The 27,169-nt window shown below is 30.4% G+C and overlaps 1 long non-coding RNA gene across 1 annotated transcript in view; it reads right to left on the bottom strand.

Moving 5' to 3' along the window:
- Window positions 1-5,803: 5,803 nt before the first annotated feature.
- The window catches only part of LOC142330483 (uncharacterized), a 40,281-nt gene continuing 18,915 nt past the window's right edge, over window positions 5,804-27,169 (bottom strand). The window contains exons 3-4 of the long non-coding RNA XR_012757785.1: window positions 10,555-10,683; window positions 5,804-5,968 (exon numbers count right to left, since the gene is read on the bottom strand). This is a non-coding gene — a long non-coding RNA (uncharacterized LOC142330483). The remainder of the gene's footprint in view (window positions 5,969-10,554; window positions 10,684-27,169) is intronic.

The raw sequence follows: 27,169 nt of genomic DNA, 5'->3' as shown, positions 1-27,169 counted from the left end.
GAAAGAAAAACAATTCTGAGTGACAATCTTTCCGTAGGTCATTGTTGCAAAATTTATGTCAAGTCTCCTCAAGGGAAAGTTGTCTGAGAGCATTACAGATGACTTGGTGTATGGCAACAGTGCCAATCTTGATTTTATGAAGAAAATCACAATTAGAGGTGAAACCTGGGTCTACAGTTACCTTGAGACGAATGCAAATGGAGACTGTTAATGCTACAGTATCTACAACTGAAGGCATGGCAAACACAAATCGAGCTGAAAGTTGACAATTTCCTTTGACCACCAGGGAGTAACTAATTATAAGTTTGGTCCTGAAGATCGTAATGTGATCAGAAGTAATACTGGATTATCTACAATATACTGTTGAAAGGTCAATTATTCATGACAATGCTGCAATCCAAGGACTGCATTTTCATCAGACTTCTGTATCAAAACTTGGCATTCAAATGTTTAGCAGCCTCCCTACTCCCATTATGGTTGTCATTTCCTCATAAGTTAAATTAGCCAAATCAACAATACATTTAAAATGAAATTTAAAAGATTTTACTGCTGCCTCCCATATGAGGGGATCATGGAGGAATAAATGATCAGATAATACTGTCCTTTAACAAGAAATCATTAACCTTGTCAAAATGTTCCCTTGATTGAACAGGTCATTCAGTTCCTTTAATTCACACTTTGCAAGCAATTTTGTTGGCGCAAAATTGCTTGAAAAATTGTCTGAATATATCTGTTGACACCTTCAATGATAAGGGATAAATCTCTTCAAGGCGCCAACAAATGCTTCGGTTGTTAAGTCACTGACAAACTCTAAGTGAATTGCCCTTGTGGCAAAGCATACAAAAACACACACATGTGATTTTAACAAGGCTCAATTGCAACTCTGGCTGATGTAAAATTGTACACAATAGTCTATTCCGACAATCAAAAATGGTCTATAAGTCTGAATCTTTCTCTTGGTAGATTTCCCATTTGTTGATTTGAATTTATTGGATTCGTCTTAAAGCAAATGGTATACTTATGAACTACACTCCTCACTAAGCTTTGTCCATGAAGAGGCCAAAATTTTTGCCTAATGGCAGCCAGTAATCTTTGTCCATACATACATACCGACCAGTTTACTGTAGAGTTGGTCCAACGAAGGAACTAAAATTTTCCATCGGAGAATTCAGTTTTGTTCAAAAAAAAAAAATACGACGGTGGTTCTCCCATCGGAGGAACTTCATCTAAAGTCTGTAACGTTTTAGGTTAAACCAACGGCCGTGAACCCCGACACAGCCCCATCCGATTTTTTTCCCGTTACGTTCCAGGCGTATTACATTTTAGCTGCCCTATAATATAATATAATATATATACTTTCGAGCATTAAAACGACCGAGAAATTTGTATTAAAATTAGACAGATTCATTTGTTAATTTCAGCAGGTTCTTATCTCAAGAACCGACTGTAATATTCTATACACCTTTAATCCGACATTTTTCCACGAAAAATAAATAAAACTCGCAAAAGTTATATTCCTTTAATCTCTAATACTTTAGAAAGTAATAATCCATTTAAATTATATTTTATGAAGTCGTCTGAAACGGTCTCTTTTCATAATATTAAACGTATAATATTTGAATACGGTTTCAAATATTTATTTGAAACCGTATTTTATTTATTTAATTAATTACAGTAATAATCGTTTAAGATTCAAATTAAGCAAAAACATATTTTACTACGTTTTTAATCGGTTATAGATTCATATATTAAGAAATATAGAAATTTTTTTGATCTCAGACAAGATAAAAAGACTTACTGCTTTTTTTTAAAAAAGTATTTGTTCATCGAAGGCTTAAATACATAAAAAATAAGCTCTTCCGTGAACGGAAAAATAGTTTACCGTACTTTTTACATACCTGTGTTACGGTTAGAAGTAATAGATGTAAGCGAACTGTTACGTCGAATACGATAGAAATTTAAAAAAAATATTTAAGCTACTGGAGAATTTGTTCGAATAGATACAAAATTCTTCGCTGCAATTTATTGAAGCGCGCATTGAAAACGTTGAACGTCGCCGTTTCGAATAGTTATTTCACCGAAGGAATTTTTTTATAAATATTTAGTCCAGAAAGTTTCTTTCAAAATGTCAAGCTATATTTAACATTTATTTATTTTTCAACATCAAACGACCCGAACAATTTTCTTTAAATTTTACTTAAATATAAAACGACAAGTATTAGGTTATACGTAATTACGGTATAACTATTAAATATTAAAGAACGATATCAAAAAAATAAACTCGTCCCTACTTGACTGTTGAGCCGGCCTGGTGGAGCAGGAGAACAACGATTAAAAAAAAGAAGATTTTAAAGTTGTGTCGCGTATACTAAATTACTTTAAACTAAATTAAGTCGTCCAAAGAACAGTTAAACTTAACAAACTGCAATAATATTTTTCTCTTATAACAAATTTTTCCCTTAAAGTTTTTAATAAAAATGTAAATTAAGTAAACTATTATTATTAGGGTTGTGTTGTGTAAAATGCTTTGTGTATGTTTTATTTTAAAATAACTGTGATTTTCAACAAAAAACTACTCGAGTTTCTTTTTTAATAGTAGCAGAAATAAGGTGTTCGTAGTCGGTAGGTTGATTCAAATCATAATTAGTTACGGCTTATATTCCTCCTGTATTTTAGTCGAAGAAAGCTAAACACGACTAAATTGGTTTTTAGTTCTCAATATTTTCAATAATATTTTAAATTAAAATTCTTTAGGAACTCTAAATAGATTACGAAGACAGAAAAATTTATTTCATCGGACTTCTTAAATGTTATCGCAAAGATTTCATTAAATATTTCTAGAATAATTGTAAAACTAATTTTGCATTATAAAGACCCGTTAATATCAGAATCGAAACCTAAGCCGATTAAATAAAATAACAAATAGAAAAAATCCAAATAACAGAACTGAATTTTACTTAATGTTAAATGGAATTACATAATTAATAAAAAATTGTAGTTATCCGTACATTTTGACTCGCACTGATAATTAAAAATCAATACGCTGTAAAGAAACAAACACAACCGTTCTTTACACTTAACGTAAAAATCACTCGAATATTAACGCAAAGATTTACCGGAAAATTAAAAAAATAAGTAATAATAAAAATAATAATTTATAACGTATGATGATAGTAATTTTTTCACTATAGGTTCGAACCTCAACCGGATGAATATCGGGGTGAATTCAGGAAAAACAGATCTTGCGCAAAGAATCTTTAATCTCAAAAACGTTATGGAATATTATAAAATGGTAAATGGCAAAATAGATAATACGTTATAACTTTTATCGATTTTCGAAAAGCATAAAATCTTCAAATCCAACGTCAGTTTTTTCAAAATTAACAGAATCGGGTTAAATAAAAAAAATTCCTTTCAGCAAGTCGGAAGGGGGAGGTATATTTCACCGGTGCTAAGAAGAGATAAGAAATATTTCTTAATTAAAATCAAGAAAAAATTCAAATATATATATGTACCTTTTACTTCACGGTTATTATCTTCTTTTCTGTTTAGCCTCTGGAACCGCCGTAAGGTATTACTTCAGAAGATAAATGAGGATGATATTTATGGGTGTAAATAAAAAATCATTTTTTGAGGGGTTATTATTATAATATATAATTATATAATATAATATAATATATAATTATTATGAAAAACTATTGAAAAACCCCAAGAAAAGTTCAACTTTTTGAAACCAGTAACTCGACTAAAAAACTCAAATCCCCCAAATAAAGAATATATAATCGTATTTCTAAAAAATTAATACGGCACTTGGTGAGAATAACAATGCGATTTTTTAAATTATGATGATTACATAATTAATATATGATCTATTACAGAAATCATCTGAAAACATTTGGGACAGAAAAAATCTCACAAGAACGGGCAGTCTGCCTTAATTCACCTCTACACAAAAGAGGAGACAAAATGGAAGTTAATAGTTTCAGAGGAATTTCTCTTCTTTCAGTAATCTATAAAATCTTGCAAAAGTTGTAGAGAATACAAGGGCACATCGATGAAATATTTGGAGAATACATCAGGGTGGTTAGAAAGGGAAGATTTTGGGTGGAACAAGTAGTCTGTGTAAAATTAATAATCCGAGATATAATTGTGAAATAGAAGAATTATGTAATTACATTTTAAAAGGTATGCGATTTTGCCGTTAGAAATGGACATAAACGATAAACTTTTTTTAACTGAACAAACCGGTGGCAACAGAGTATTTTTTTTTTTTTTTAACCGATTCTTAATTTTTTAGGAAGGGTTTTTTACATCGTTAGGTAAACGAGAAACATTTTTTATATTTTCTAACAGCGTATACTTTCAAAAATATGTCTATAAATATTCACGTATAAATTCATAATATTTGATAAGTTATAACTTAAACTAACAGAGATGCAGAGAGAATTTCAGAGCACGGTGAAAGTCTAAAGTTTTTGTCCTCTTTTGACTTCTATCCTTCCAAAAACTTTTTCTATAGGGAACAGAATATATTTGGCAATTTAATAGGACTATTACAATGATCTGTCGTATATTTAAAAATGTTAGTTTTTGTTTATTTTCAAGGGGTTGGAGCATTTTTAATCGTGCTTGCCGATGTAAAAAAAGAGGAAAATAATTCACGACCAGAAATAACAATAAAAGAAAACATTTTTAAAGAAATCGCACCGATAAAGATTTTGAGGTCGATATTGATCACAGGCACAGATATCAGATTACACTTCTTGTTTGGATTCATTCAGGACCGGTGTTATTTGTGAAAAACACATGTAACATGTGATTTTTATAACAAGTCTCGCTTGTGAACTTTACACGCGTTTCTCTACACCGGTTTTTCTGAACCGATGGAATTCCTTAGAACCAACCAAATCATCCAAACTGACATCGGTTCTGGGCCTGAAATGTTCATAAACGTCACCCGCTTATTATAAACTAGAATAATATATAAATCTAAATTTTTTTAATTAGTTTGTAGCCTTGCTGGTCTCTGTGGCGAGTGATAGTATCTCGGCCTTTCATCTGGTCGTCCTGCGTTCAAATCCTGGTCAGGCATGGTATTTTTCACGCGCTACAAAATTGTTACTTTATCTCATTCTCTGATGCAATACCTAACAGTAATCGTAATACTACTTTGAAGCCAAAAGTGATTTTTTTAATTTCGTTTAGTCTACAAGGTAGAAACCTCCCTGCCTGAAGTTATAACAAACAAAAATGAGAAAAATGTAATGTTAAATTATAAACCTTAGATAAATTTTGTTATACTTTTTTTAGATTATGCACACTTGAAAGAATGCTATCGAATTTTTCCCTTAATCAATTTTCTTAATATAAGATTTTTAAAGGTCAGAATGATTCTCTAATAACGATATTATTATGATGTCTTTTTAAAACGTTAACCGATTAAAAGATTTTTGATAAAAAGTTACAAACATTAATTCTTTTCTTTAGCATGGAAATTAATTGGTTTTTTGTTTTTTTTTTTTAAATCACAACTGCAATTTTAAAAAGACTTTTGACAAAATTTATGTATATCATTTTTCCCTTTGGGAAGTAAATAAATATACATGTTGAATCGGAAAGATAATTAAAAACCTTTTAGTAGAAGTTACAAATTAATTTTTCTCTTTTGTATGAATATTATTAACATGTTTTTTTTAAATCGCTTCTGAAATCAAGTAACTTTTGACAAAAAGTTACAAATAAAATTTTTCTATTTAGCGTGAATATTTAAATGTTATTTTAAAGCAGAACTTTGATTAAAAGACTTACAATTGTCGACTAAATTTTTTATAGTTACATCGCCATATACACACTTACATTCACTGGATTTTTTGTTTATAATTCCATCGTTTACCGAATTATTCATGCATCTCTTACAAGTAATACAACTCATGGTATTTCCCTCGATGTTTCCTTTATTGACAGTAACCTGCAGAATTAAAAATAACCGATAATTAAAAGGTAATGTGAAATTATTTCAATTACAATAAGTTGTTATATCTTGTAAAAAGCCACTAAATGTGTATAAAAAACTGACTATTTTATACATACATTCATAATAACCTTTTTATAATAAAGAAATTTACTTATCTTATAGTATGCGATCGGCTAGAACTTGATATGTATACTATCGCATACATGTTTTAGAAAAAACCAACCGAACTAAAATACCACCATACATGAGGTCTGTAAATAAAGTAATGAGACTAGTTGTAAAGTTACTAATAAACATATGGTTATAGGAATAGCTGATTTATATTAGGTATTAATATTTTTAGTCTATTGTCACCATGTGAGATGCAAACAAACTTTTCGTTAAATGATTTTGTTGTCCATTACAAAAATGAGTGATACTAATTATAAGCAACATTGTTCAATCAAGTTTTGTGTTAAACGCTCTGTCACGAGCCTACGTTTTTAGGCAGTTTAAAGCATTTTCAGATGGCCGGGAGTCAGTTGCGAACAATCCATGCTCTGGAACATTGTTATCAAGAAGTGACGACAATACTGAGCGATTCAGAGCGATGTTGAGCTTGATAAGGTACGACCAGTGATTAACTGTCAGATGATTGCAGAACAATTAAATTTGAACTGTAACACAGTCCATCAAATTTTGACAACCGAATCAAACATGAAAAAAGTTTGTGCAAAATTGACCCCAAAAAACCTCACTGTTGAACAGAAAAACAACAGGGTAGAAGTGTGCTGCAATCTTCTACGGCAAATTGAAATCGATCCTGACTTTCTAAAAAATGTTATTACTGGTGATGAATCTTGGATATTTGAGTACAACCCATAAACAAAACACCAGAGCAAAGAGTGGGACGCTTCAAACAAAACGCGTGCCAAATAAGCAAAAATAAACAAATCAAAACCACGCTAATTTATTTATTCAATACTAATGGCATTGTCCATAATGAGTTTTTGTCTTCAGGACAGGCTGTAAATTAATATGTTTACCGAGAAATTCTTGAAATACTGTAAAAAAGCCTGCCTGCCTGAGACCAGCCATCAAAGACAACTGGATGCAGCAACATGACAATGCACATTGTCATACTGCACTCTCAATTAATGAGTTTTTGGCAAAGAAAAACATTCCTGTAATTCCTCAACCACTTTATTCACCTGACTTCAGTCCTTGCAACTCTTTCAACGCAATTCTTGCAACGTACCTTTAGTAATTTTTTAAGTGAGTAAATGATCTTTGTCTTATTATTTGAATTACTTAAGTGTTTTACAATATTACTGATATAACAATTAGATATTGTAAGTGAAATTTATTAGAACAAGGCCTGTTAGTCATGTGTAAATGAAAGTGATATAATAAAACTTTTATGATTTAGCCGATAGCGATTCAGATAGTGATTCTGATCTTGGGGATATTGCTCATGACAAATATGATGAGGAACAGGATATACAGCCTCCTGTTCAGATAGGTAAAAGACCTTGAATAAGTATCGCTAATAAAATGACAAAACATTGGGCTTAGAATGGCTTATTTAAGCTGTTATCACAAAGCTTTACTACCCTCAAATAGTTACTTGTACTCCAGGAATAAAATTCCCAATCGGTGACCCTAATAATGAATATTCTTTATTTAGGTTATTTTTTACTGATAAATTAGGTGATATTCTAGTGAAGCAGACTAATCTTTACGCCAAAAATTTCTTAAAAATTAAAATACTAATAGTTTTTGAGGTTTCACCTGTGGAAACCGACTGATAATGATGAGAGGCTTTTGTTTCAATCTGTATATATGCTATCAGGAATTATTTGGAAGCCGCAAACTGAAAGCTATTATACAAACAAGTCCCTTTTTACACCTCTTGGATTTGGAAAAATTTTAACCCGTAAAAATCACTTCTACACCGTAAAAATCACCAAAATCATAGCTACACCATTAATATAGCCAAAACTCTTTTAGAAACTAGGTACCTGTTAGACAAAGGTTACTGTATAATATTTATGAACTATTTTCATAAAAAAATAATCTGTTATTAGTTTTTAGGGTAAAATGTTCATTTATATCGTATGTTTTTTAATTGTGAAAAAAATATGCGTAGAAGATGTATATTCACTTCCTTCAGTCATTATGTCAAGTTAGTTCATTATATACAGAGTGAGCCAAAAGATCTATAACCCGATAATTAATATTCTTAAAAAATCTTTAACGTAATATACTCTTTTTTTCTCACAACAGATGCTGGAAATGTCCTATATCTGCTGCTACAGATGCCTCAACACATTTATTCATGTTAGGTGCTATTTTTCAGACGGTCGCTGCACTTATATGGTTTATTTTGTCTTTGATGTTGCGCTTGAGTCGTAAGATTATGCGAGGGTTGTTCTTACAGACATTAACCTTCAGATGTCCCCAAAGAAAAAAGTCAGGGGGAGTTAAATCCGGCGATTCAACAGCCACAGTCCATGAAATGATGTGTTCCCCAAAGAACCCGAGCAACATTGTACTATTCGCTGTGTATGCCGTTGCACTGTCTTGCTGCAGCCAGCAGTCCCATTCAACAGTTTAATAGTACCACGAATTGTATGATGATATCCTGAAATTTCAACCGTTATCATTTCCGTGAAAAGGACCGGTCCTACAATTCTCTTCTGCAAAATTGCACACCAAACTTCAACCTTCTGTGAATGTAACGGGGGTCTCATGGAAAATATGAGGGTTTTCTGAACTCCAGTATCATGCCGTTCTGGCTGTTTACTAGCCATTAAGGTGAAATTGCACTTCATCAGAGTAGTAAACATAGCCCAACACCTCAACACCTGAACATTGCCGTAAATAAAATACAAAAACCATTAAGAGTAATGCAAGTTTTTCCCCTATGAGGTTCTCAAAGCTCATCCAAAACGGACAGAGCTTCAGCTTCTTTGTGGCTCTGCCAACACTCCCTTAAGACATTTCGGTTTATTGACACAATTTTTCTTGATGAGTGCAACAAACATACGCACATATTTTCCAAGGACAGATCACTTAAACTATAGGTAAGCTGGACCATTCATCCACACTACCAGTTACTCTAAAACGAGCAACTACGTGTCAAATCATTGATTTATTAGGTACCTGCGATTCAGGAAAAGCTACCCTAAAGTCTATGACATTTTAAAAATGACAGCAATTTAAAATAACTTTCAACAATGAATGCAGTGTATAGTCTGAGAGAAATGCACGGTTTATCTGCTCACAGCTTACCGACTACTGTCATTAAAAAGGAGGGAAATTGCTCAGCTATTGTGCACTACTCTTCTACCACAAGATACCTGTTGCCAACACACACATTCTCCCGCCAGCAAAAAACTAAATCTCCCTCTGGAGTATGTTTTTGAATTTAGGGTTGCATTTCTTTTGGCTCACTCTGTTTTTTTAAATAGGTTGTTAAATTTGTTTTTTTGTCATATTCATTGTACGATCAGAAATATCTAAAAAAAAAAGGCAAAATGATAAAAGTTTAGTGAAAAAATATGCCCTTTTTTCACTCATAATAACCGCTAAAATAACTGTTAAGGAGTTAAAAACATTATTACAAAAGATACTATTAAAAATCTGTCTTAATTGTTAAAAATGACAGAATCAAGAATAAAGATAAAAGTATGCCAAAGTAAAAGAAAATAGTTTTAATTTTTAATATAAATTTACTATAAATGAAATATTGCAAAGGTTATTAAAAATATATATAAATTATTCTCTTAATGTGTACGTTGTAATTTGTTCAACTAGTGAACAATAAAGCTACTCCTCCATGGCCCAGTGAGATGAGAGATTTGTACGACATGTAAAATATGTGTAGTCTTGTACACTCAGGTCAACCGTTCCTGAGAGATATGGTTAATTGAACCCCGACTACTACATTACATCAGTATCCACTGTTTAGTTTTTATATCCTTATAAAATCAACTATAACTAGAATTTGAATCTGAGAACCTTTCTGTGAAAATCAGTTGTTAAACAACCGATTTACGACAAGTTAACCAGTAGACCAGCCTGGTGGGCTAAACATATAATGAACTGTATGTAATCTAAAATTTACAAATTATGTAATAACAAAAATATAATACAGCGGTACACCAATTTTCCAGATATCCAGTTCAACTGGACCGTTAAAATCCAGACTAGGCAATTTAAAACATAAACTAATACATATTTGAAAAATTTAAACACCAAAATATATGCTTCAACAGCAATTTTTTTTATTGATCTTTAATTTTACTGGGTTTTTTAACTGACTGTTTTGCAATTCATTTAGCAGAAAAAAAATACGTATATAAATATTTAGGTCTTTGTTAAACTAGTTATAAACGCAAATTTCTATACATAGTATTTTTTACACTATATTACTGATCTCTTTTTTCTTACGTTGTATCTAAATCTTACGTTGTATCTAAACATTAGAATGCTATGTACAGTATATATGATAAAAACTTTTAAATTATCCTGACTTGACCTTGCAAAGGTCCTTCTGGATAATTAGTGTCCCCTATACACAAAATCAACACCCTTACCTCTTCATTTTCAACTTCCAAATTTTCTGATTTAACTAAGTCGGTTTCTTCCATTGCTAAAGGATCTTTTTCAATACTACTATTATCAATATCAAGCGGTACCTCTTTCGGTTGTACTAAATCTCCTTACTGTAATAAAAAACAAAAAATGAATGCGACAAAGTAAATATGTTTACGATTATTTGTATAATTTATGAAATAAAAATAAATTGTATCTATAATTCACTTACTGCAAGCGTTAATAGTGCAGCCACAAAAAAAGTTATGAGTGACTAATTTGGCAGGTTTTGCACGGGAAAACCTTGAAAATGTTTCTTTTGCTAAACGTTATCCAAATTTAAATGTTAAAAATGCTGTTATCTGCAGTAAATCAAAAGCCGGTTCAGATTATCATTCAGAAATGGATAGCGACAGTTTTAAAAATCGGTTTACAAATGACTTTTTGAATGGCTTACAAGAAGGCAGCTTAATAATAATAGATAATGCAAGTTATCACCCTGTTGCGAATAAATGATCGTGTTGTTGTGAATAAAGTTACCACAAACAGCTGGAGAAAACCTGAAATCTAACAGTGGCTCCAGAAAAAGTAGTTGCTTACAACCGCTTTTACAGATTTTTTAGATTTCAGTGTTTATAATAAATTGTATAATGTTTACCGATAATGATTATAATGCCTTTTTTTAATCTGTTATTCTTTTTATACAGATAAGTCTTTGATAGAAATATTGCGAATAGTTGTAAAAATAAAAATGTATGATAACAATAGTAGTAGTAGTAGTAGTAGTAGTAGTAGTAGTAGTAGTAATAATAATAATAATAATAATAATAGTATTTATATTTGTAATATTATTTACAAAAAATATAATTTATAATATAAACGAAGTATAAAGTAATCTGACAAAACTATGTGAAAGATAATATTAAACCATGCCCGCATGCCATTGGTATATATAGCAATGAACAGGATGCACACTAAACTACCGGTTGCGACTGTACTTTTTGAATGATAGTTTCATACCTTTCCCACCTCAATAATGTGTTTTTTCCTGTAAAATATTGATTGAAACTAAAGATGAAGCTGTCTCGTACAAACCGTTCTGCACACTTAAATAATAGTAGTTTTGAGCTAAATCTTAATTCATAATTACTGAGAAACAATCACTTAATTTAGCTCTTGAAGTAGAAAATTGATTTTAATTTTATAGTAATTGAAAATTTACATTCTCAAAACAATGCAAAAAATCACGATTTTCTGCTTTTCACACCCCTAATTTTCAAAATAATGAGGTTAACTAAAATCGTCTGAATCCGGTTAGCACAAAAATAACTGCAATTTCTGACAATACTTTTATTTCTTTTATGCGGTTTTTTAACGGATACAATAGTTTAAAAATAAGCACCATCTTTTACGGCGACCACTAAAATAATATGTTGACAGTCATGTACCAAAAATACTTATAAAAAAATATTTAATTTTCGAAGCGGTTCTCTAGTAAAATTATTATTAAGATAAAGTTCCATTAGCTACAAAAACAATATAAATTTACTTATTAAGAATTATTTAAAAACAAAGCGTATATAATACTCTTAGTCATAAAGATTTATTATTAAATTATACTAAAGTCGAGTAGTCTAACTGATAATTCCAAAGATTTTTTAAATTTGCAAATAAAATTGACAACGGTTGATCTTATCCATCACGTATGCATTGTGAAAATGAGTGTGACAATATACAATGAGTGTCTATACTAACAATGATTTTTCGTAGCTTGAAATAACTTTTAACTGTAATGATCGCTGCAGTAATATTATTTTAACCGGGAATGATGTTGAAGAGGCAATTTGTCGACTGAGAGATAATTTTTCAACAGATCCAGAAAACATTCATCCTCTTTTAGCGAAAAAATGGTGTACCTTTTTTGTACAGTTTTTAACCAAGCTCTTTATCTTTCTTTAAATACTGGTGTTTTTCCTCGTGTTTGGAAAATTTTCTACAGGTGGCCATTATTTAAAAACGGTGACATTTGGATATCAATAATTACACTGGTAAACATAAAATTTGCAACTGAAAAGGGAGTAAGCGTTCTATGTAGTATTTTATATGCAGAATCTGAATATGTATTTCAAAACAACCCTATTATGTAACTTTCGTAAGTTACAACCCCTTAAATTTATCTATTCCATCATTCACAATATATAGTATGTCTGTATGTTTATTTATTCACATCTGATTTATATTGCGACGCATGCTGTAGATCTATATTTGATACATAACAGTCGATTGATGTCATTTCATGTCAAACCAGACATGTGTAAGACATGTCAGCGAGTCAAGAAATGAGTAATTCAATGCGATGAAATTTTCTTCAGTATGAGTTCAGCTCTTGGTATGACTTGCTGTGTACTTTAGTTGTAAAGATTTCATAAGTGATGCCGTAAAATTAGTGAAAGATTTTTATGAGAAAACAATTTTTGATATTATTTTATTGAACATTCAAGTTTGTGTGTGTGTGTGTGTGTGTGTATATATATATATGTATATATATATATATATACATATATATATATATATATATATATATATATATATATATATATATATATATATATATATATATATATATATATATATATATATGTGTGTGTGTGTGTGTGTGTGTGTGTGTGTGTGTGTGTGTGTGTGTGTGTGTGTGTGTGTGTGTGTGTGTGTGTGTGTGTGTGTGTGTGTGTGTGTGTGTGTGTGTGTGTGTGTGTGTGTGTGTGTGTGTGTATTTTGCACTGTGTTTTATTGCACTCCATGGTGAAACAATTTTATAAAGTATTTTAAGTAATTAAGTATTTGTAAATTAAAACTAAATTACTTTTATAATTAAGTATTTCTGTAATATTTCAGTTAGTTTCATTCATTCAAATATTTTGAATTTTACAATGAATAAAAATTGAACTTGTAAAAATTCTCCAAATATTTTTTGTTACATTTGCAGAGAATTCACCGTGACAAGTCAATGAAAACCAGTATCGAATCTGCTGAAAACTGTTGAGATAAATCCAGGGCTCGACACAGCATGCGTCAAGTGCTACATTAAACTAACCCGGCGGTTAAAATGAAAAAAAAAGACAATTTGTCTTTCGGCATACCTATGATTTGGTGAGAGCCAACTAACTATTATGATGACTGCTACTTTTGCTTAACAAATGTTACTGGTTTCAATTCAAACAATAAAAGCAGTATCGCATACCCAAATGTTCATTCAGCTATGAGACCGGTACTTAACGGTATTGATTTACCGATTCCAATCACTCCAACCTCTAGGAAAGAAATTTCCGATTCACTCAGAAGGCGCAACCAATGAATCCTAAACTTCAATAGTTATTAATTACATTCCAAAAAAATCAAATTCTAAACCTCACCACATCACATAAGCCGAACTGAACGACGTAATTCATTTGCATTTGTTGAAACAATAGGAGAACTCCTAGCTTCACATCTTAAAGAATGGAATTTATTTATCAAGAATACTAAAATTTCAGTATGTAGAAATCGAAATGAAAATTTACTGAAATACTTTAGAAGAGACAGTTTAATTTCATCCTGTCACTAGTGTGCCCTAGGGGGCTAATGTCTGAACTGGACATTGAATATCTTATTCACGATCGCCGTTTATTTATACTCATCAAAAAGAAGCTTAAAGGCAGTTTTGTTGCATAACTTGAATACGTTTTCTTCTATACCGGTAGCACACGCTATAGGTGTACACGCATATAATGATTAAAATACAAATTAGACATTGATTATAATTAAATTTTGAATAAATAAAATTATTTTCCTAGTATTGCTTATCAGCATTTATATTAAAATGTTTAGTACAGGATTTAGTTCCAATGTTGTATCGCTGTCCCTTGGAAATATGTCTTGTTGCTGGTTTGACTTATTTGCATTAATATTTTCAAGCATCTGCCTTCTAAATTCAAGGAATTCTATGAAATTGAGGTGAACATTTCTCCTTCGTAATCTGGAAGGAAAAATGTAAACATTTGTAAACATCAAAGTTAGAATACAAACTAACTTTGATGTTAACCGAACAATAATAAATTCATATGTATCGATTGGATTATTCATCGCTTCAAGAGCACTGAAATATGAAAGATAAACTTGGATAAATTATCCAATGATTCTCAGTTAATGGAATTTAGTTGTAAAATACAATCTGCATTATGAGAAACACCTTATTTTAATAGATCTAGTGAAATTGTATAATTTTCATTCGTAATTTGTAAATTTTTAATGATAACTAATGTTTCATCCTGTCGCCAGTCAAGAACATTAGTTCTGAAAAATTGTTAATCGGTTATAGTTGCGTTTACTTAGTTGCTGTCTAACGGTCGAACGCTTAAAATTATCTATTACACATTAATTTACATTCAAAATTGAATAAATCTGCAAGCTGCTCCTGAACATAAAAATTTGTCTTCCAGAAAATTTGCATTTTCCAGTATTGTTTAGCACACAAGAGCAGTTTTTTTGCACATTATTGGAGATAAATACTACTTTTCAGCAGCCTGATGAGCTTTCTTTCCTGCCGCAAGAATTAGGCTTCTATCAATCGTCATAAAAATTTACTTTTACACACTTATGATTGATCCCGTGTTGGAGAAGGTTTTCTTTCACAGCCACATTTTCCTTTCCTTTGAGATGAAAATTAACCGGTTTCTTTAAATTGTTAAATAACGAATATCTGATAACCTCACATTACACAGACAACTTAAAGAATGAGTGTTACACCCACAACATAGAAATTACAAAAAAATTCCCTGTGCTTGGATTAATTTACATGCTAAATAATGAAGCTTATCGATTAATACTTGTGGAAAATAGTGACTTTGTGGAAAGATGAAAAATTTATCTTTCACAAAATGGATAAAATAGTTTTGAAATTATATCAATAATTTTTACAAAATATCAATCACCATAAATTTTTAAGTATTATTCAATTAGTCTTTAGTAATGAAATTACTGATTCAACTTAAGTATAACATGTTAACTAAATACCTTCATAGTTAAGAAAGTAAACGTGAATATAATTTCAAATTTGCATCATTATTTTAATTTTGAATAGTTAAGAAACATTTAATTTAAGCTTAGAACATCATGACGCTTGAGATGTTTTAAAACCCAAAGGATTTTTCATTAAATTATCTGCAAATCTCAGATTTGTCACTTTAATGAAAATTTCATTATATTCAAAAAATAATTCTTAACTTCTGGCTGGAAAATCAAAAATAAATTGATTAAACTTTAAACATTTCACTTTTTTTCTTTCTGTATACTAGCATTATATATCTCCTAAGTAAAAAAAATAAAAAATACAGTTTCACATACCCTAATCCTTTTAATAAATATTCTTATTTTTTACAAATTGCTTTAAACTGTGTTCATTCACGAAAAATTTAATAGCTAAAAATTAGAAACAAAATGCAATTTCACTAACCTAATTTTTTTTTATGAAACTTCATTTTTCACCTCTAAATTTAAATTTTGTTTCACTAAGGAGAATAATAAATAAAGTTGCTTACACCAAATTGCTTAAATATTGATAAATTTTTATGCCAGTAAAGTTAAATTAGAATGACAAAAATAAAATAATCTTAAATGCTAAATATTTATTTTAAGCAAGCAAATTAATCCGAATGCACATATTTAATAAAAAAATAACTAAGTTGATACAAAATCATATCTGTACACCAGAGAGAGCCAGTGTCTCTATGATCAGTGGAAATAGCAAAAATTGGACAACAATTAAGACAAACCTCAATCTGTAACAACACTGTATAAAATTCCCTTATGTTGAGAATTGTTTTTCCTATTACACTTGACAGCACTTTCTCACAAACTAATTTCATGTGATGTATTTGTGAATATTTAATTTAATATTTAATTCCTCGTGAACATTTAATTTGTCTGATCTTAAAAGTCGATACAAGTTGTACAAAATATTTCTAACAGAATGAAAGTTAGCATAGTTATCGGAAAATATATTAGATATACCTCTACGTGAAATTAATTTTTTTGAAGGTGGAAAAAAATGATTGCTAAATCAAAAACTAACTCTAAATGAATAGCCTTAGTGGCTCCTAAACATAAAAGTGCTATGCAAGCCTTACTCAATGTTTTAGATCTCTGCCTGCCATGACGAATTATAATTGGGCCACTATAATCTACTGCACAAGAGAATGTTCAGGAGGGAATCACTACCAGACAGTAATTGACAAAGCTGTTGGAATTGAGTTTTGCATCACATCTTAAGCAGATTAAACGCATGAAAGATTGACAAAATTATTCTTTTTGCATTATTATCCAGTATCTCTGTCGCAACAAATGATGTGTTCAATGTAAGTGTTCAGAGTTGACAATTCCAGAATGTTCACACTCAGGTGTAAAACAATAGGATGTTTAACATGATTGCAGCAGAGAACGTTGAAGTCTGCCTCCTACACAGATTAGACCTAAATCATCAAAATGGATCTAGTGAACTAAGCTTAGTTTGTTTATCGATGATCTGATTATCTCATTCGAATATAAGGATTGTGATTGACATAAAAAAGTAAAGAGTATGATCTGACTCCTTAGTAGTTAAAAGTACTAAAATTACATTCAGACTGTTTGGATTTCATATGGTGAATGAATCTGAAACAGAAACTAAATGTTTCTGTTTGTATGTAAAGATGAAAATCTTTGTGTTCAATCATATACAACATTAGATATACATGAAGTTAATATAGTTTTACGCCTTTCTAATACTCAGGATTAAAATTATCATCATTTAATGTAATATTACAATCCATTGGCTAATGAGAAGAAGATTGTAATAGCTAAGGAAGACCACGCCACCATAGTGACATATCAAGTAACCTGCTTGGTGAAAAAGGTCTAGACAATATGTCTGTCTGCTGGATTATCAGAGAATTTGATGTAATATCAATTGGTAATTGAAGTGTTTCGTTGAATGTCAGAAACTATTACCTATAAATACTTTCCAATTCGAAAAATGTCCATGAATACAACGAAGTGCTATGATTGAATCAGAGTATAAGTGTATCTCATCAAAGTGTATAACGCAGTTATACAACCTTCACAAATAAACGTGAAAATAGTAAACAATCACAGAGTTCAAGTCTGGGTAATATGATTTGTTTCAAGGGGGCTAATTTTGATTTAGAACAGTACATTAGTAATTACATGGTTGGACTAGTGTATATAAATATAACAACCACATCCATTAATAGAAGCATCAGAAAATCCATGTAATTTTATGGAATGAATTTTACTATTATCAAACTTAATGGATCTACTTATATTGAATGACTTGATTAGATTTAATTGATTATACACTGAAAGCCACTGTATTAATGGTTTGGGTAATATTTTGTCCCAGTCAACTTTGAGTTGTCATAATGACTACATAAACTGTTTGTTTGATTATAATAATAAGGCCAATTAGTCCTAGAGGATCACAGACACTTGCTGTGATGGAAAGAGTAATTTTTCAATATTCCTCTTAGACATCTGCCACATTTATTTAATGATATATTTTGCAGCATTTCCCTGCTTGTAGATTTAAACTAGCATAATGGGAGAATAAGAATGTAAAAAAGAATAATAAGTGAACAAAGAATATGCTAAACACTAGGAGAATTACTGAATTTAGGGTTATTTCCAACCCAAGGCGACTCTACAGTATGTGATTTAAATATCAAAATGATTTATCAGAAGATGAACATATCAGACAGGATGTTTGAAGAAATATATGGTACCAATTTACAAAAAAACAAAATAAACATTTTAAGTAAATAAGCTTTTGTGCTGACTCATAAGGTTAGAAGCATCAAGTACGCACAGACCTTCAGAAAAGCACATTCATTTTTCTGAATAGAAATAAACCTAATGTCACTGTTAAACACCAAACTTTTAAGTAATAACCTCAAGTTCTGGCATATTTAGTGACAACAAAATGGATAAAATACAAAGGTAGTATATAAAAAATAGTGATATACGTACGATTTGGTTATATTTAGTTAGGTTATTTTGATATACGTACGATTTGTCAGTACATGAACATAACCTAAACAGCAGCTGTAGCTGCAGTGGCATTAATATGTAAGTACCAAAGTCTTATATACATTAGAATATTCATTGTTAGGTCATTGCTCTGTAACCCATAAAATGAATAATTCAACTTTTAATAAATTATTTGGCATACTGGTGTATAAATGAATACTAGATTAGGATTATACTTAATTGTTGACCTTATAAACTTATTTCATTATTAACTGTTCTTTGCCATATTGAATTTCATGTTAAATTAAAATGTTATCATTTAACTAATTTTACATTACATTGTTGAAAAACATACTAGTGTGTATGTAAGTAACAGTAAGAGCTCTAAATTTAGCCTAAATAGTGCATTAATAATGAATTACTAAAATAAAATATCAGCTGATAAAATAGGCTAGCTGAATATTCAAATTTATTTACTTTTACAAAAAAGTAAGAACGGCAGTTTACATATTTACAAAAATAAATATTAAGAAAATGTCAGCTGTTGACTGAATTAGAAACAGCTTGATACTTTAACAAGTAAGAAGGGCAATTCTTTTAATTATAAGCATAATGAAGAAGAATCAATGTTTGAGTCTGAACACCTACAGTCTATAGCGACTAGGATTTCTTTAAATATGTTAATGATGCAGGAGATGTGTCCAGTGGTCCTATAATAGATTCTCAGTTAGACTTTTCCTTGGTAGAAGTATTTTTTTGGAGAAATTTAAAAGAAAAATTGTTTGAAAGTAATAGTAAATATTTACTCATTTTATGACAATCTTTTTTACAGTTTACTAGAAGTTAATCGACTACGTTTAGAAATATTCTTTTTATTTTAAACGGAACGCTCGCTTCACTTTAACATTGCTTGAGAATGGCCTGTACGGATAATTTTATGTGAAGTACCGCTCATATTACACATAAAAATGATAAAGCTTTTAAAAAATTGATTAACACTTAAAAAACTATAAAAAAAATCTACGCCAAATGAACAATTTACAAAAGTTTCTGAATCAGCCGAACTTAAGAGGTCGAAATTTAAAGAATCTATGAAATGAATTATTTAATAATGAAATGAAATACGGTCGGTAAGCGCGCGCGCGTGTGTCTGTGTGTAAGCCGTGCATCAGAAAAAGGCTGCGTGACGGGAAAGTCCTACAACAAAATGTTTTATTACAAATAGTTTTTTTTCATATTAATGCTTTTAATACCGCATCATTTTTAAATTAAAAACATAATTTGATCATGGAGGTCAAATCTGACCAGTTTCCCGGAAAAAAATAAAAATGATAGATGTTCAAGGCGTACTGTTCATTAGATTGAATGAGTATAATGATAATTTCATGTATTTTGTAGCGGAAATTCCTCTGGTAATCCTGAGAAAAGTTTTCTTATAACTTATGTGAACGTAAGGTAATCGGCTCATCATTGGATTGTTGTAGCGTTACGTGATAGAATGACATACTCTAATGTCATTCTTTTAGTTGGATTTTGCGCAAAACTCGTATATTAATTTATTGTTTTAGACTGTGATGTAAGTAAAATATCCTACTACACTAATAATACTAATTAAGAGTAATAGTTTCTATGAAAGTAATGATGTTTAATAATTAGACAACCATTTGGCGATCATAATGAACATTTTGAATCGGTATATCGATATTTAAAATGTATATTCGTCTTTTGTGAAGACAGGAAACTATTTAATTTCTCATTCTATATTCCCTAGTAAGCGTGAAAAAAGGATTTTTTATTGAAATTTTTTTTTGTATTTGTTCGGTCAAGAGTTTTGTATATACATAAAATTATTGATGAACAAGTATAGAACTGTAAGATATATGTAGTCTGAAATTCTTTTTATAATTACACTGCCGCTTGTGCTAAAAAAAAAATTCAGTTAAAATTGACAGTAGTTAAAACAAAGACGCAAACGCTATTGTATGTAACCAATTCAAGGACAAGTATATAAAAAACTATATAACAGAAATGCTTGTACATGACCCTGTTCATGGCGGCAAGAGAGAGGATGTAAAAAACTGGGCATCGTTAACGATAAATCATTTAAATTAAATTAATTATTAAATTAATTAAATCATTAATTAAATTAATTTTGTTTTTGTTTGAAAAAGCGTTTAATCGTTTACATCAGAGTTTATATATTTAAAATAAAGTAAAAAGAATCTGAATTATGTTGCTAAATTTGTTTAACTAAAGTTTTTAATTTATCGACTTTGAATATTTTTTATTTATAAATATTTATATGAACAGGAAAGGAAAACGACAACTGAGTTTTTATTACAATAACATTTTTTAAATGTTTGGTGTTTGGTCACAAATGGATTTCACAGCAGTTAAAATGAATATAATGATTTTAAAAATCGTTTATGTTTATATATTTCGAGTAAATTCCTTACTTTAACTCTGCATTATTTGCTTTCATATGCGTGCGTGTGTGTGTGTGTGTGTATTGAAACATAATTGACGTACACTTAGATCGCATATACACAAAACCAAAAGTGAGTTAAAAGATGAACAGATTTGTTCGTCATTTATAATAAATCATTTATAACAGAGCTTGTTTACTCACTTATTATCCCTCTCTTTCTCTCTCTACACAAATATATATATATATATATTAAAACGTATGAACACGTGTACATGAGATATAACATCACCCTTGGCTTGTTTTTTACTGGAATATAAGAGATTATTTATGTCTTTAGTTCTCTTGGCGTGTCAGTTTGTTTTTAACGGTAATGTTTGTCTGCAGTTGGTTCAAATGTTTCTTTTACTTAAATCAGTTATATTCTTTCTAATAAATAGAATAACATTTCTTTAAAGATATATTCACTTCCATTTGAATTATTAAAAAAATCAATATTATTATTTCTTTAATCTATTCTGTATTTTTTCCTTTTATTTTTTTTTTTTCGGTTGCAAACCATTTCTTAACTAATAACTGGAGATGATTTCTAAAAATAACAGATTAACTGTACGTATTTCCGTTTCTTACCTTGAATAAGAAAATATAGTGTCCCAAAAAAGTCGCTTGACCGAGAAATACAGTATTTCAAAAGCTGAAAACAATACTTGTGCTTTTATTAATTAAATCGACAATAAATTTTTTATAGATAGTAAAATTTATTATACATTTTTTTAAAAACCTTACAAGAATTGCTCAAAAAGCTTCCGAGCTTGGTGGTCTTCAACCATTTTAAGGGATAAACGTAGTTTACTGTTCACGGTTAATTATCAAATTAAAGATCACAAATTATCAGAATCAGGTGTGTTTTCCTATAAATATATCAAAATACAAAAACATAATATTACAATTAATATATAATATTATATTATTGCCCAAATCGATATATCACCTGTGACCGTATTATTTTTCCTGAAAATCGAAAAATTGTGTAAGTTTATTTTTTTTTTAATTTTAACTTCGTAAGGTTTATTGATAATTCAGTGTTGCACTTCTTCCACGCTCAATTAATTTACATCAATAAATTTAGGATAACCGTAACTTTTAATCATATCCTTATACTATATTTAAATTTATTAAATATATCCCTTGTACCAGTTTAGTGTTAGTTTCTTTTTCATTTACAATCGTTAACCTTTCTTTCCAAAAATAATACGATTCTAAATTATAATGTAATCTCTGTTACATATACATATATGTAATAATGCCTGTTCTGAATTTTTTTCATATTTTTTTTTTATTGAATAATTATTTATTGTAAATTTTTTTTACAATCACGGGTTAATAATTATTAATAAATTAATACATTTAATTAAAAAAAAAAAAACGCGTTAAAAATTGGAAAAGTAGTTGATGTCTGATTCGAACCTAATATGCCATTCCCTTATAGATCCAGATATTTCATAAATTAAATTTTCCTTTAGGTACGCTAGAACCGATGGAAAAAAGTACCGCTTGTGATATATCAGTGAAAAGATCTCAACGAAGACCTATTAATGCAGTTAAGAAAAAGTCCAAAATGAAATTTGTTTTGAATTTCGGGCTTTTTTGGACACTTTTCATTCAGTGCAATCACCATTCATTGTCATTTTGGACACCATTCATTGCAATCAAAAGGGAAGGTAAACAACTAGTTACAGCAGTAATAAATGCAACATCTCAACATACTACGTCTAATCGTTTTGTAGTAGTTGTGCGAGATACGTAAATACATACATACTTGCATACTTGCATACTTGCATACATACATACGTACGTACAGACGTCACGGCGAAACTAGTCAAAATGGATTCAAGGATGGTAAAATGGATATTTCCGTTGAAATCTTGAAATGTTTCGCGATCACGATACTTCCTTTACTTTATACAATGAAGGAATTAAAAATAAGAATATACAACGGAATGAAATTCAACGCAATATCTCGCCGTACGAGAAAGGGCTTTTTTATTTAATATATTTATATTAGGATTATTACGTATTAATATACTTAAATAATTAATATGGATTTTAATCGAATCTATTTTCATTTTATGACGTCACTGATATAACGCGTTATTTAACACCGATCAAAATAAAAGATTTACTTAATTACGGCCTACATCATTCGTCATAAAAAATGACAAAAAATAAATTTATTGAATTTCTACTGTCGGGGAAAAATCGGAACGTTTAAATTAAATTGATAAATTTAAGTATAATTGCGCAGAATTATAGCGTATTTCAGTCGTTCATAAAAAAGAGGGAAAAAAATTGTTCAAAATTTGAAAACCAAAAACCCGCTCAAAAAAATGTTCGGTAATCCTCCTTTAGCTGTCAAGAATAGTTATTAATTAATTAATTAATCTAGCAATAATATTAAGTTAATTTGTCAAGCAGTTTTAATATTTGTTGTATTTATAAGTATAAATATACTACGAATAGTAGCACGATTTTCACAGGCTCACAGTTAACGATGCGAAGTACGCAGAACGCTTTCAGTTACGGGTTCGCCATCTTGAAGCGCGTTGAAAGGAGCGTGTCACAAGCGAAGCGCCTGTCAGAAATTAAGCGAAACTGAAATCAAGTGAAATCGTTGCGAAGTTAATACCTTTTGAAATCGTATGACTCTTTTTAATACGCTCCATATTATTATTCGCCGTTAAAATCAAAATAAGTAAATTTTCTGTTATATTATTTTATTTTTTAATCGGCAGAATTACTATCTATTCGATGTTAAACTTAATAACCGAGTAAAAAAATAGGTTAGCGAAACTTGCACACCCGGTAACAACAGACGTGTTTATCGGCTTATTTTATAAATAAAAACTTATTCGAACGCGCTTTGCGGTTGAGACATCATCGATTAAGAACTAAGTTCTACCGCATTCGCGGTTTAATCTGCTACGATCGTTGAATTTCTAAAGTCGATAAAGCGGGATCTGCCGAAAAACAAATTACTGTGTAAGTTTTGGACGATGCTAATGTCGGTGGAGGCTGCAAAAGGGACAAATTATACATCGTCAAATTTCTAAAAAAAAGTTACACTTCTGAAATATAAACGTGTCATCATCGGTGTTACATTTTCTAGTCGCCAAAGATATAATAATACCGTCGACTTCTACGCGATTTTGAATTTAATTCGATCATAAAATCTAACATTTTATCAAAATTTGTTGAGATTCAGTAGTGTAATTAATTACACGCCGTTATCTTAATTCTATTAAATTGTGTATTAACTAATTATATTATATACGTTTATATTATATCTCTATTATCAGCTATTATATTATTCACTATAGTCGGTGCCGTATGAAAAATAGATCACCAATACTTGCTGAAGGAAAGCAATTCGATAGGCCTTAAAATATATTGGATATACGCGCTATTATAATAACAATATTAAAAAAACCGGTGAAAATAAAGAAGAACGTTTCTATAAACAGACGTTCGTAAACGGATCCTTCTCGAAATAGGTTTCAGAATTTTATTTTTAACAGTTTTCAAGAAATCTATGGTAAAAATTAAAAGGTTGTGTCGACAGACACTATTTTACGCTCGGCGTAAAATAACTTTGTTAAAGGGGGCGTTATAAACAAATAATTTTTTTAACAAAACTTAGAGATTTAATTCCGAGTAAAACGTATGAATTAAGTCCACAGAAACTAATCGCCCGTTTTTATTTATTTTACTCCAGAGTTGGAAAAATATAACGCTAATATCGAAGGTATTAAAAAATATCAAAAGTCATCGGTCTAAATGAGAATTGTGAAACGGAATTGCAAGATGACTGCGTGTAAAAATAAAGCTATTAAAAGTTTTTAAAGATCCTGTTTTTCTTTCGGGCACGGAACCTTTAGAACGCCCTTCTTAGTTACCGATCCTTTCTTTAAAATAAACTTAAACATATGTATTTAGTAATATTTCGTAAAACAGGTTATTTTTAAAAGATCGTCTTTTATAAACTACTTACAATCCCGTTTAGGTTTTTTCCTGCGATACTATCGGTTGACTGTAAGTTTCTACGATCAACAGCGTGAAGTTTTATCTGCACAGTAGAAGAATATAAAATATATTTTAATGATTCTCGGTAATTTACGTTCAACAAAAACCGACCGGAAACGGTTTCAATTTTTATTATCCCGTGTAAACCCGGTCGGGATGTTATTTACTCTTTACGGCGTATTCATTTTCATAGAATTTGTCGGTTACATTGATGGAAAAATTCATATGATATCGGCAAAGATTCTTCGTTTAGATCATCGATTCCCAAAGTGGTCCAGGTGGACCCCCAGGGGTCCACGGGAGACTCGACGGGGGTCTACGTTGTCGTGACAAAAACTACGGGGGTTCACAATTCGTAAGCGGGGGTCCACGAAAATTCATCTGGTTTCGATAGTGAAGAACTAAAATGTCGGCTTGACTTTCCGTATCGATCTAGGCAGATAATGTTTTGTAACTTACAATTACAAGGGGACGGTCTCAATTTAATAAAAACAAAGGGTGTAATTTCAGCTTTTCTTGGAAAATTGAAATTTATGAAGCAAAATATTAGTCGGCGCGTATTTTCCCAGTTTTCAAACTTATCACAGGTAGAATGCCTTGATGAGGTTATCAGACGTACGTTCAACATTTAATCGCCCTGCATGATGACTTCAAAATCAGATTTGAAGATGGAAATACCACCACGGATCATAAATCCATTTGATGAAACGGAAGTGGAGAATGTGATATTACAAGAGGAGCTACTCGAGCTTAGCACTAATGAGGAGCTGAAGGTGAAATTTAAAAGAGGGTATCAAACATTTCGGCTGCAGGCAGAAATACCAGAAAAATATCCTGGACTGTGGAGAATTGCGAGAAAGCTTTTGATAGCGTTTTCCTCGTCATATCTTGTCGAAAAAAGTTTTAGTGTCGTTACAAACCTTTTATCGACAAAAAGGAGCAGATTCAATATCACTGAACGGGGAGATTTGCGCTTATTCCTAACAAAACTGAAGCCAAATATTGATAATTTGCTGTCAATCCATCAAGTACATCCCTCCCATTAAAATTGTAAATATTTTGTGATCGTCATTGTAGAAGTTACATTACGTTATTAACGTTTAATTTTAATTATATTACGACAATTATATTATATTACATTGCAATACGATAACAATAATAATTAATAGCGTAATGATTACATATTTGAATAAATGCGACACAAAAAAATATACTATTTTTCTTTTGCTTTTTACCACTCTGAACGGGAAGTTTTATAAATAAAATAAGTGAGAATTTATTGCTTTCTTGTGCTGTAAGTAGATATCAAAAATGTAAAGTCGGATGGAAGCATTTTTTTTGATCGGCCAACTTTACTTTTTTGACATCCACTCACAGCACAGTCGATCAAAAATTAACCGATCGATTCTCACTTTTTTTTCGGAAGCTGTTAGTTCGTGGAACTCAGCCGTAACGCAAATTTTCATAGTTAGATCTAATCTTCACATTTTCCGTCGACTGGAAATACGGTAGAAATGTAACTGCAGGGGGTCCACCGGAACCAGCAAAATCTTGAAAGTGGTCTATGAGAAAAATAAGTTTGGGAACCTCTGGTTTAGATTATGTCGAGTGAATTTGCGGATGAAGGCGTCATTTGATTATTTTCTATATCCTTCTTGAACAACAATCGTTTAACAAACGTCTCATTTACTCCTTACTCTTTATCCTGTTGTGCCTGTTTCACTACCGTAAATATTATAGTCTACGTAAATAATTTCGAGAATTTTCTTCTTTTATATCGCAAATCCTTTTTAATTTTACCACGAAATCGGCTTCCTCTTTCGTAATAGTATGTTCCGCTGTTTAATATTGTATTCCTCATTAATTTCCTTACTGTAATCTAAGATCGTTATAAATTAAATACCAAACTAAAATTCATTTTTTTTAAATTTCATTTACGGGAGCTAACCTTTGTGATTTTACACGTAATGTAATTAGCGACTCAAAAGGATAAGTATGTATAATCGTAACATACTATCGGCTTATTCCTTACTGTTCAAGCAGCAATGAAGTTA

The sequence above is a fragment of the Lycorma delicatula genome, chromosome 9, assembly GCF_047948215.1.
Source record: "Lycorma delicatula isolate Av1 chromosome 9, ASM4794821v1, whole genome shotgun sequence".
Lineage (NCBI taxonomy): Eukaryota > Metazoa > Arthropoda > Insecta > Hemiptera > Fulgoridae > Lycorma > Lycorma delicatula.
This window is presented reverse-complemented; position numbering and strand designations above follow the sequence as displayed.